Genomic DNA, 10468 nt, shown 5'->3' on the forward strand with positions numbered 1-10468 from the left:
TCCTTCGAAAGGGACAAAAGTCAGGAACCAACAGCCTAAGGAACTATGGGACATGGAGTGACCCCAGAGAAGGAGGGGAGTTGTAGGGGACACCTGGAGTAATGATCCATCAGCCTCGGTGGGGGGGGGCTGTCCCCCACCCCCAACAGTATTCTGGCCCCTGGCAGCCCTCCCCCCCATTCTTGGCAAAAGCTAAAGGGACAGGAAACCTGGCTGGAGACCGTTGGGTTTCATAGGAAAGCCTGGGGGCTACAGGCTCGGACCAAGGTAACTTCCTCTCTCCCTCCCCTCCTCCCCTTTCTTCTGGGCTTTGGGTAGCAGGTTGTCTTCAGCACGCCTGCCATCTGCTGCTGGATTTCAGGAACCGGGAAAGAGCAGAGCTGGATGTGGTTAGTGTCAGTTAGGTGACATAGCCCAGGGCCTCTCTGAGACAAGATCAGAGCAGTTAAGAGGACTGGCGTTAACTTTTAGGATGGATCTGAAATGGAAGAGGGGGAGGTGTCTCCCCTAAAGAACTCTGGCAAAGCCGCTGCCATTCTCAGGCAGGACAGGTACCCTATGACTAATGACTGTGCTTGTCCACCTCCCTGGGCCCTTGTCGGGCTCCCGTGACATTTGGTCTAGCCACGTCTCCCGCTCCAACCACCTTCCTGCCCTCACTCTTGTCTTTTATGCCCAGACCACATCTTGGCCGAAGAACAAGGGATGGCAACACATCCAGAACACCTTCCGGGTGTGCCCGCAGATCCTGTCACCAGTGGAGCCCATGAGAGGGGAGGCCATCCTTCCAGGCTTGCTCTCTCAGTGACTTGCTGTGTGAACTTGGACAAGGGGCTCCTCGTGAATCAGGTTCTAGAATTTTATACTTTTGAAAATACTTCTTTAAGGGCACCTGGATGGTTCACTCGGTTAAGTGTCTGCCTTCAGCTCAGGTCATGATCTTGGGGTCCTGGGATCGAGCCCTATGTTGGGCTCCCAGCTCAGCAAGGGGTCTGCTTGTCCCTCTGACACCACTTCCAGCTTGTGCTCTCTCTCTCTCTCAAATAATTTTTTAAAAAAGAAAATACTTTTTTAATCCTACAAGTAATATACTTCTGTTCATTAAAAGTTAGAGAACACAAGAAAAACTAAAAATAAACCAAAATTACTTATAATCAAGTGAGTTATAGGTAAATTTTTTCTTTCCAGGCTTGTCATTTTTCATACAAATAAGAAGCAGGAAGAAAATAATTTCTCATAAACCCACTACTCATAAATAACCCCATTTAATCATTTAATGCCCTATATGTAGATAAAATATGTATTTTAAATGGTGATAAAAACATACTTCAAATATTGCTTTACAACCTAGTTTTAGTACTTAACAATTTACCCTGGGTTCTCTCTATGTCAATAAATAGACTTAGTTCGGGCGCCTGGGTGGCTCAGTTGGTTAAGCGACTGCCTTCGGCTCAGGTCATGATCCCAGGGTCCTGGGATTGAGTCCCACATTGGGCTCCCCCTGCTCTGCGGGGAGCCTGCTTCTCCCTCTGCCTCTGCCTGCCACTCGCCCTGCTTGTGCTCTCTCTCTCTCTCTCTGTCAAATAAATAAATAAAATCTTTAAAAATAAATAAATATATATATCTGCATAATATTTTGCATTAAGTACTAGGAATTATTCACTAATCCCCCTCTTGTTAGTTACTTGGGTTGTTTCCTATTTTCAGCGTTATAAGCAGTACTAGGGTCAACGTCCGTGGGGTTAGATCTCTTGTCACATCTTCAATTATTTCCTTAGGCCTAGAAGTAAAATTGCTGTATATTTAGATATCAATATTTTTAAGGCTTTAAAAAATTTGTTGGGCACCTGGGTGGCTCAGTCGGTTAAGCATCTGCCTTCAGCTCAGGTCATGATCCTGGAGTCCGGGGATGGAGTCCGGGGATCGAGTCCCACATCGGGCTCCCTGCTCAGCAGGGAGTCTGCTTCTCTCTCTGCCCCTCCCCCCTCTCATGCTTTCTCTCTCTCCCAAATAAATAAATAAAATCTTAAAAAAATAAAAAATAAAAATAAATAAATTGTCAACTATCCAACTTTAATATTTCAGTTAAACATATGTTAAGTATTTATAAAATATTTGGAGAACTATATCTTTTGTAATCCATATAGGACCTACTATTTTTCTAACAGCTTGATTTTATTTTTTTTAAATTTCAGTATAATTAATTTACAGAGTTATAGTAGTTTCAGAGGTACAATAGAGTGACTCAGCAATTCTGTACATTACTTGGTGCCCATCACCATATGTGGACCTTTAATCCCCTTCCCCTACCTAACCCAACCTCCCACCCACCTCCCCTCTGGTAACTATCAGTTTGTTCTCTGTATTTAAGAGTTTGGGTTTTTGTTTGTCTCTTTTTTTCTTTGTTCATTTGTTTTGTTTGTTCAAGTCCCCATATGAGTGAAATCATTTGTTTTCCTCTGACTTAATCATTGGGATTTTCCCTCTGGGTCCATCAGTGTTGTTGCAAATGGCAAGATTTTATTTTAGGTGGCTGCCTAGTGTTCCATTGTGTATATGTATTTATCCATCTATTGCATATCTTCATTGTCCATTCATTTATTGATGGACACTATGATTGCTTCCATAGTTTGGCTATTGTAAGTAATGTTGCAATAAAACATAGGGGTACATTAAAAAAAATCATCAAATGGCCTTATGAAGATTGCATCTCACCCTCCCATTAACCATGCATGGGAGCACCTGTTTCCCATCACCCTCATCAACTCTGACAATTAGCATCCTTTTACTCTTTTAGGGGGATTGTCAGGGCTCAAGAGGAAAGAGACATTTAATACAAGCCCCTCGCAGCACAGATGAGAAAGACAGAGTCCAGGGAAGGAAGCGTCTGTGCCAAAGGTAACAGTGTGGCACAGTTCAGAATAATCTGGCTGTTAGGTCTCCTGACTTCCACACCAGCACTCTTTAAAAAAATTATTTATTTAAATTCAATTTAGTTATCATACAGTGTATTATTTCAGGGGTAGTACTTAGTGATTCATCAGTTTCAGGGGTAGTACTTAGTGATTCATCAGTTGCATAGAACACCCAGTGCTCATCAATCACGTGCCCTCCTTCATGTCCATCACCCAGTGATCCCAATCCCCACCCGCCTCCGCTCCAGCAGACCTCAGTTTGTTTCCTAGAGTTCAGCATCTCTTACGGTTCGCCTGCCTCTCACACCAGCACTCTTCACCCAATGGCCTCTGCATACTTATTTGTGACCTTTCTTTCGGGCACTTATTCAACAAGTATTTACTGAGCCCTTGCATGCGCTGCCTGCACTGTGCTGGCCACTGGGTATACCGGGCCGAGCGAAGGCCTTGTCCTCAACGAGCGCACAGGAGAATACAGAGAAGCAAGGTAATGAACGTGAGAGCCTCGTGTAGGGTTCTTTGGGGGCATCAAAGAGCAGCACTTGGACCAACTGGTACCTAGGAAGGTTTTCTTGAGGAGTTGGTGCTTGAGACGATCTTAAAGAACGTTTAGAAGTTGACCAAGGAGGGGCGCCTGGGTGGCTCAGTTGCTAAGCGTCTGCCTTCGGCTCAGGTCATGATCCCAGGATCCTGGGATGGAGTCCCGCATCAGGCTCCCTGCTCCGCGGGGAGTCTGTTTCTCCCTCTGCCTGCAGCTCCCCAGCTTGTTACTCTCTCTCTCTCTCTGTCAAATAAATAAATAAAATCTTAAAAGAAGAAGAAGAAGAAGTTGACCAAGTAGACACACTGAGGAAGAGCATTCGGGGCCCAGAGAACGACTAGCAAAGGCCTTGACACGAGTGGGCTCATTTAGACCGTTCTAGCTTGGGGGCAAAGCTGAGGCAGGGTGAGGTTGGCAAGGTAGTTAGGGCCTAGAACCTAACACTTTTGCTGACCTGTTGAGAAGTTCTTGTCCTGAAGGCTCCAGGGAGCCGTAAAGGCTGTGAAGGGCACAGAGGTAAATTCTAGAAAGCTGATTCAGCAGAGCGGAGGGTGCCCCGGGCTGGCAGGCCCAGAGGCTAAAAGCTGGGCAGGAGGCACGGCAGGGATTTGGGGACAGGGGGTGACAGGCCTGCCCTGCTTTCTCACGGGGGCAGTGAGGCAACGAATGTTTGAAAATCTAAAAGCCTTTTCAAAAAAATGATGTTAAAATGCCGTTCACTCTCTACCCATGTGGAGGTGGGAGAATTCTCAAGAATTCTCAACAATCCCCAAACCACCTGCCTTTGGCTTAGGGCTGGGGCTGTGGGCTTGCTGTTAGGTGCAGAGGCTTGAGAGGCTCCGGGACTTTACGAGGTTTCCAACCAATTAATAATGACACAACCGGGATTGCGGCAAGGCTGCCCATGCGGGCTCCCTCACGTAGGCCTTGTTGGTGCGGCCCAGGTGTATGTGAGGCTCACAGGGCTTCTCGGCATGCAGAGTAACCAGAAGGAGAACAGGTCTGCGGGAGGAGATAGTCCCGACAAGTCTCGACCCATCGGTTACCCGCCCCAGTCGCCATCCTGGGAGTGGCCTCTGGAGGGCGCTGTTGCCACTGCTACGTCCCCAGATTACGGTCCTTTGAGGGAGCCCCCCCCGCCGCCCCTCATACGGCCCTCCCGTCTCCCCACTTACCTTCCCCAAACATCGCCACCCTTAGGGTGAAGTCCAACTGCCTGTGGGATAACGGGTCCTCTGCCACTGCTTGCAAAACAGCTTGCTCTTTCTTCCTGCTGTTTGGGCAACGGTTCAGTTGGGATTGCCGCCAGATTTCCTGTGTGTCTGTGGTTGGAGGGAAGGAGGCTTTGGGAGTTTGGGGAGGCAGCGGGGGCCATGACTCCCCAGGGGCATCAATGGCACCTGGCCCAGAGACCCTCTTTCCTTGCTCTTTACATTTTTAAGAATTAGTTTTGAATGACGCAGGTAATGCTTGGATATATTTTGAATAAAATTAAAATAACGCAAATCCTGCGAAGGCTCCCTGTGGATTAGGTTCCGGCACCATGCCAGACTCCAGTCTTGTTCCTCTGCGCCTCACGCAAGCTCACCACTGTCATTCTTGTGTTTGTCCTTCCAGACCTTTTACTTTCCATTCCTTTCTATGTATGTATCTGTGGGAAACATTCTTCTGCCTTTATTTTTCCATAAATGATATCGCATGGAACATTTTGCTGGGCAATGTACTTTTCTCCCTCAACGACATCTTGCAGACCTATCCCGTGCTACCTAGAAAACAGTCGACTTTTTTAAACTTTTACGCATATTCTTTAGTTGAGCTATACCTCCATTATGCGACCATTTCTCTCTTGATGGAAGCAGACATTTTCCCATTTTTTCACTACTAAGAACAAGCAGCAAGAGGCCTCTGTACACACGGACGCACAGGCACCTTGTTCTCCAGGGTACAGACCGAGAAGTGAGCCACAGGTTTTGTGCTTATAGAATTTTTAATAAATAGCTATTACCAAACTGTCCTCCAGACTTATCAGAATTCTTAAGAGCAAAGATTGGAATCATACTGTTGGTTCAATTTTTATTTCTTTAATTAATAGCCAGCATCTTTTTATTTGTATTAGCTCTCCTGTAAATTTCCTGTGTTTGGTGGTGTCCATTTTTCTATTGAATTGTCATTCTTTTTATTGATTTGTGAAAGTTACCATATATTCTGAATAATACTAATCTGTCAGCTGTTATACATATTGTTAATATTTTTCCAGTCTGTCATTTTTCATTTATGTTTTTTATAGGGTCTTAATTTTTTTTTTTTAGAGAGGGAGGGGGGAGGGGCAGAGGGAGAGCAGGCTCCACTCCCAATGTGGAGCCCGACACAGGGCTCCATCTCACACCCCTGAGATCATGACCTGAGCCAAAATCAAGAGTTGGACACTTAACTGACTGAGCCACCCAGGCTCCCCCAATATAGGATCTTAATTTTGAAGTGGTCAAATTTATCTGCCTTTTCCTTTATGGATTTTTCTTTTTCAGACTTGTTTATAAAGATCTTCCCATTTTCAAGATCATAAACATATTCTCTTGTATATTCTTCTAATATCTTAATATTTTGATTCTTCACATTTAGTTCACTAAAGCATTTGGAATTTTTGTGTGTGAATAGTGTACATGTACAGTGTAATAGTGAGCTACTTTCATTATTTCCAAATGGATAACCGATTGTCCCAATGCCTTTAGTTGAATAATCTGTTGTTTCTCTACTGAAATGAGATACTACCTTTTCTCACTTACCATAAATGTGTGTTTTTTCTAGAGTATTCTATTCTACCGATCTACTCGTCTATTGATTCCTGTGTCAGTGCCTTAACATTGCAATTACCATAACTTTTAAATATGTTTTGATTTCCATTAAGATAAATTCTCCTTCCTCATTCTTCTTTTTCAAAAGAATCTTCAATATTCTAACATAGTTACTCTTTCTTGTGAATTTTTGAATGTCTAGTTCCATGAGAGATCATATTGAGATTTTTATTGATATTATACTTAATTTACACATAAATCTGGTGACAATTGAAATCTTTTTTTTTTTTAAAGATTTTATTTATTCATTTGAGACACAGAGATACAGAGAGAGAAAGAGAGAGAGCATGAGCCGGGAGAGGGGCAGAGGGAGAGGGAGAAGCAGGCTCCTCGCTGAGCCAGGAGCCTGATGTGGGGCTTGATCCCAGGACCCTGGGACCATCACCTGAGCCAAAGGCAGACGCTTAACAATCTGAGCCACCCAGGCGCCCCAACAATTGACATCTTTAAGACTTTATCATCCTGGGGTGCCTGGGTGGCTCAGTCAGTTAAGCATCAGACTCTTGGTTCTGGCTCAGGTCATGATCTCAGGGTTGGGAGATTGAGCCCCATGTAGGTCTCTACGCTCAGCGCAGAGCCAGCTTGAGATTCTCTCTCCCTCTGCCCCTCCTCCACCTGTGCTCACTCTCACGCTTTCTCTCTCATTAAAATAAATAAATAAATAAATAAATAAATCTTTTTTAAAAAGCATCTTGTCAGGGCACCTGGGTGGCTCAGTTGGTTAAGCGACTGCCTCCGGCTCAGGTCATGATCCTGGAGTCCCAGGATCGAGTCCCACATCGGGCTCCCTGCTCAGCAGGGAGTCTGCTTCTCCCTCTGACCCTCTTCCCTCTCATGCTCTCTGTCTCTCATTCTCTCTCTCAAAATAAATAAATAAAATCTTTAAAAAAAAAAAAGCATCTTGTCTTCCTGTTCATGTACATTCATTCACTCAACATATGTTTACGGAGCACCTATGTGTCAGCACTGTTCTGGGTTTACTGGGGATACAGCAATTCCCAAATGACTCTTAGACAGTTTATGTTCTTGAGTAATACAGTATGTCATTTTATTTGTCTACTTTTATATTCTTCATTGAAATGTTGTTTTACCTTTTTGTTAGGTTTGTTCCTAAGTACCTCCTTTTTGAAATAGGTATATTTATTTTGTCATTAAGTTTCTCCACAGAACTTGTAATATCTTGTAAGTATTCTCTGTCCTTAGGACAACAATTTTAGTAGGTTCCCTTTAGTTCTCCTTAGAAGGCAGATTCGTAGATCTGAAAAACCTTGGACATTTTTAACCTACCATTCTAGAAAGGTGGCACTCTCTAATGAACAATATTTTTTAAAAAAATTTAAGTCAATATTCAAGTTTTTGTTAGTTTCAAATAGTAGTTCCCAAATGTGTTTCAGGTAGTATTGTAAAGGTAAAGACAAGTCAAATTATATGATTAGACAAATGTTTAATGGCTATTCAATTAACCCCCTTTATGCCTGTGGTTATTGGTGTTAGGAGTGGGATAAGTGTCCAGGAGACAAAGTTTTACAAAAAACACTAAAAATATGAAGCACTAAATTCAAAGTAAAAGAATTCAACTGCATCTTTACCAATCGGATTAGTTAAAATTTAAAAAGGCTGATAAAGCCAGCACCAGTCAGCATGGGAAAAAATAAGTGCCAATTGGCCCCACGCCATGGGATGGCAATTTGGCAATGTCAGTCAAAATTCAAAATATACATTTGCTCTGACTCAGCAATTCTACTTCGGAGAAGAAATGTATCCTTCAGATGCATTCTTAGGAAAGCATAAAGATACTTGCCCAAGAGTGTTCATATCAGCCTCATTTGCAACAACCAAAAGACTAGAAACAAGCCAAATGTCTATCAAAAAAAAATGTGCCACACTGTGGTACTCGCACCTAATGGTGTTTCTTGCAGCCTTTAAAACTAATGAGGGAGGGCGCCTGGGTGGCTCAGTTGGTTAAGTGACTGCCTTTGGCTCAGGTCATGATCCAGGAGTCCTGGGATCGAGTCCCGCATCGGGCTCCCTGCTCACTGGGGAGTCCACTTCTCCCTCTGCCTGCCTCTCCCCCTGCTTGTGCTCTCTGTCTCACTTTCTCTCTCTCAAATAAACAAAATAAAATCTTAAAAAAAAAAACTAATGAGGGAGGTTTATATGTAGCAATATAGAAAGATATGTTGCCAAAAGAAAAGAGCTGGTTCCAAAACACATACTACATGATACAATTCATGCAAAACAGACACACATATGAGCCTCGGGCATGTACATACACATTTAAATACCCATGGAAATCGTGGAAGCAGGCACAGAAGCCTATTAACAGTGGTTACCTTTGAGGAATGGAACTGAAGAGGCTTGGAGCGGGTCTGGAGTTTTACTTAAAACCAATGCTCCTCCCCAATCATCTCTCCCTCCACCTTAACTTCCCAAAATAGCAAATTTTGATTTGTTTTCCATAATCAGGGGTTTTGGATTACTTTTGCTTTGATTTCTTAGTATGAAGTCAAACATACCAAGGATTGAAATGATAGCATCGACACAGGAGACATCCAGGGGTACGCGTTTCCCCGGTGGGAGGCTTCAGGACCGGTAATTTGGCTCAGTATAGAATTCAAGTTCAAATTCCTTTCTCTTCAGCACTTGGAAGATACTGCTCCATTATCTTAATGCATCTAAGACTGCGCAGTTAAGTTCTCTGTTACGAGTAGACCCAGGTCCTGAAATACGCATATCAACCCTTATTTCATTCAAAGCAGAATTAATATGCGCTGCAGGATCCATCGGCCACACCTGACCGTGGAGATGTCACAGAAATGAGACACAAGGGGCGACTGGGTGGCTCAGTTGGTTAAGCGACTGCCTTCGGCTCAGGTCATGATCCTGGAGTCCCAGGATCGAGCCCCACATCGGGCTCCCTGCTCAGCAGGGAGTCTGCTTCTCCCTCTGACACTCCCCCCCTCTCGCGTTCTCTCTCTCATTCTCTCTCTCACATAAATAAAATCTTAAAAAAAAAAAAAGAAACAAGACACAAAAGTGAAATTGTTGGAGAGCAGAAAAATGGCAAGAGCTGGTGAGGGGAGCACACACTGAGAGGGGAAAGGGGCGGGGCCAGGCGTCCCCAGCAGAGGATGGGCTGAGGGGAGCTCTCTAGTCGGCCTCCCCCGCCCTCCTAGCCCTCATCGGCTCTGTGCCCAGCCTGTAGTGACAGCAAGGCAGGGAAACAGCCCCTCGAGGCCAGCAGAAGTCTGTGAAAGGGGACGTTACATGGTGATGCTGGACGCTGGCCAGGTTAGGGGGTGGAAACTATAGCCCCATCCCTCTGCCCTGAGGACTAGACTATTATGACCTAAGGGGACGTTCTTGCTTTGGCAGAAGTACATGGAGATTCCCTAATGAGTAAGGTCCTCGGGGTGAAGACAGAGAAGAAACAAAGTGGGTGAGCCCAAATTATAATCCTGGAGTCTCTCTACTCTAGGCTGTGAGCCTCCCATCATACCCCCCACCCCAAAGCCCTTATCTGTGCCTTGTACACACTCCTCAAACTCAACAAGAGGGGCACAAACTAGTGTGCAGGCTTTCATCCTCCAACCTCTTCCCAGGTCATGACCAAGTGGAATTTAGCCCAGGAAAGTAAGGCTTAACACTGAAAAATCAACAAAATTTGCCATAACTAAGAAAGAAAAACCATACGATCTCCCATCAGATGCAGAAAGATCATTCGACAAAATCAAACACCTATTACTGATTATTTAAAAAAAAAACAAAACCCCCAACTTTCTGCAAACAAGGAGTAGAGGAGAACTTCCTCAAGCCTGATAAAGGGTATTTACAAAAAAAAAAAAAAAAGATACGTCATTAACATCATTCTTCATGGTGAAAGACTGAATGTTCCTCCCTAAAACCAGGAACAAGGCAAGTGTGTCCACTCCTGCAAATTCTATTTAGCAGTGTACTGGAGGTTCTATCCAATGTAGTGGGGCAAAAAAAAAAAAAAAATGTGGGACACCTGGGTGGCTCAGTTGGTTAAGTGTCTGCCTTCAGCTCAGGTCATGATCCCAGGGTCCTGGGATCAAGCCCCACTTGGGGCTCCCTGCTCAGCAGGAAGCCTGCTCCCTCTGCCTGTGCTCTCTCTCTCTGACAAATAAATAAAATATTTT

This window comes from Eumetopias jubatus, unplaced genomic scaffold, assembly GCF_037043125.1.
Source record: "Eumetopias jubatus isolate StellerSeaLion01/CBP00866 unplaced genomic scaffold, mEumJub1_p1.0 scaffold_10, whole genome shotgun sequence".
In the NCBI taxonomy this organism is placed as follows: Eukaryota; Metazoa; Chordata; class Mammalia; order Carnivora; family Otariidae; genus Eumetopias; species Eumetopias jubatus.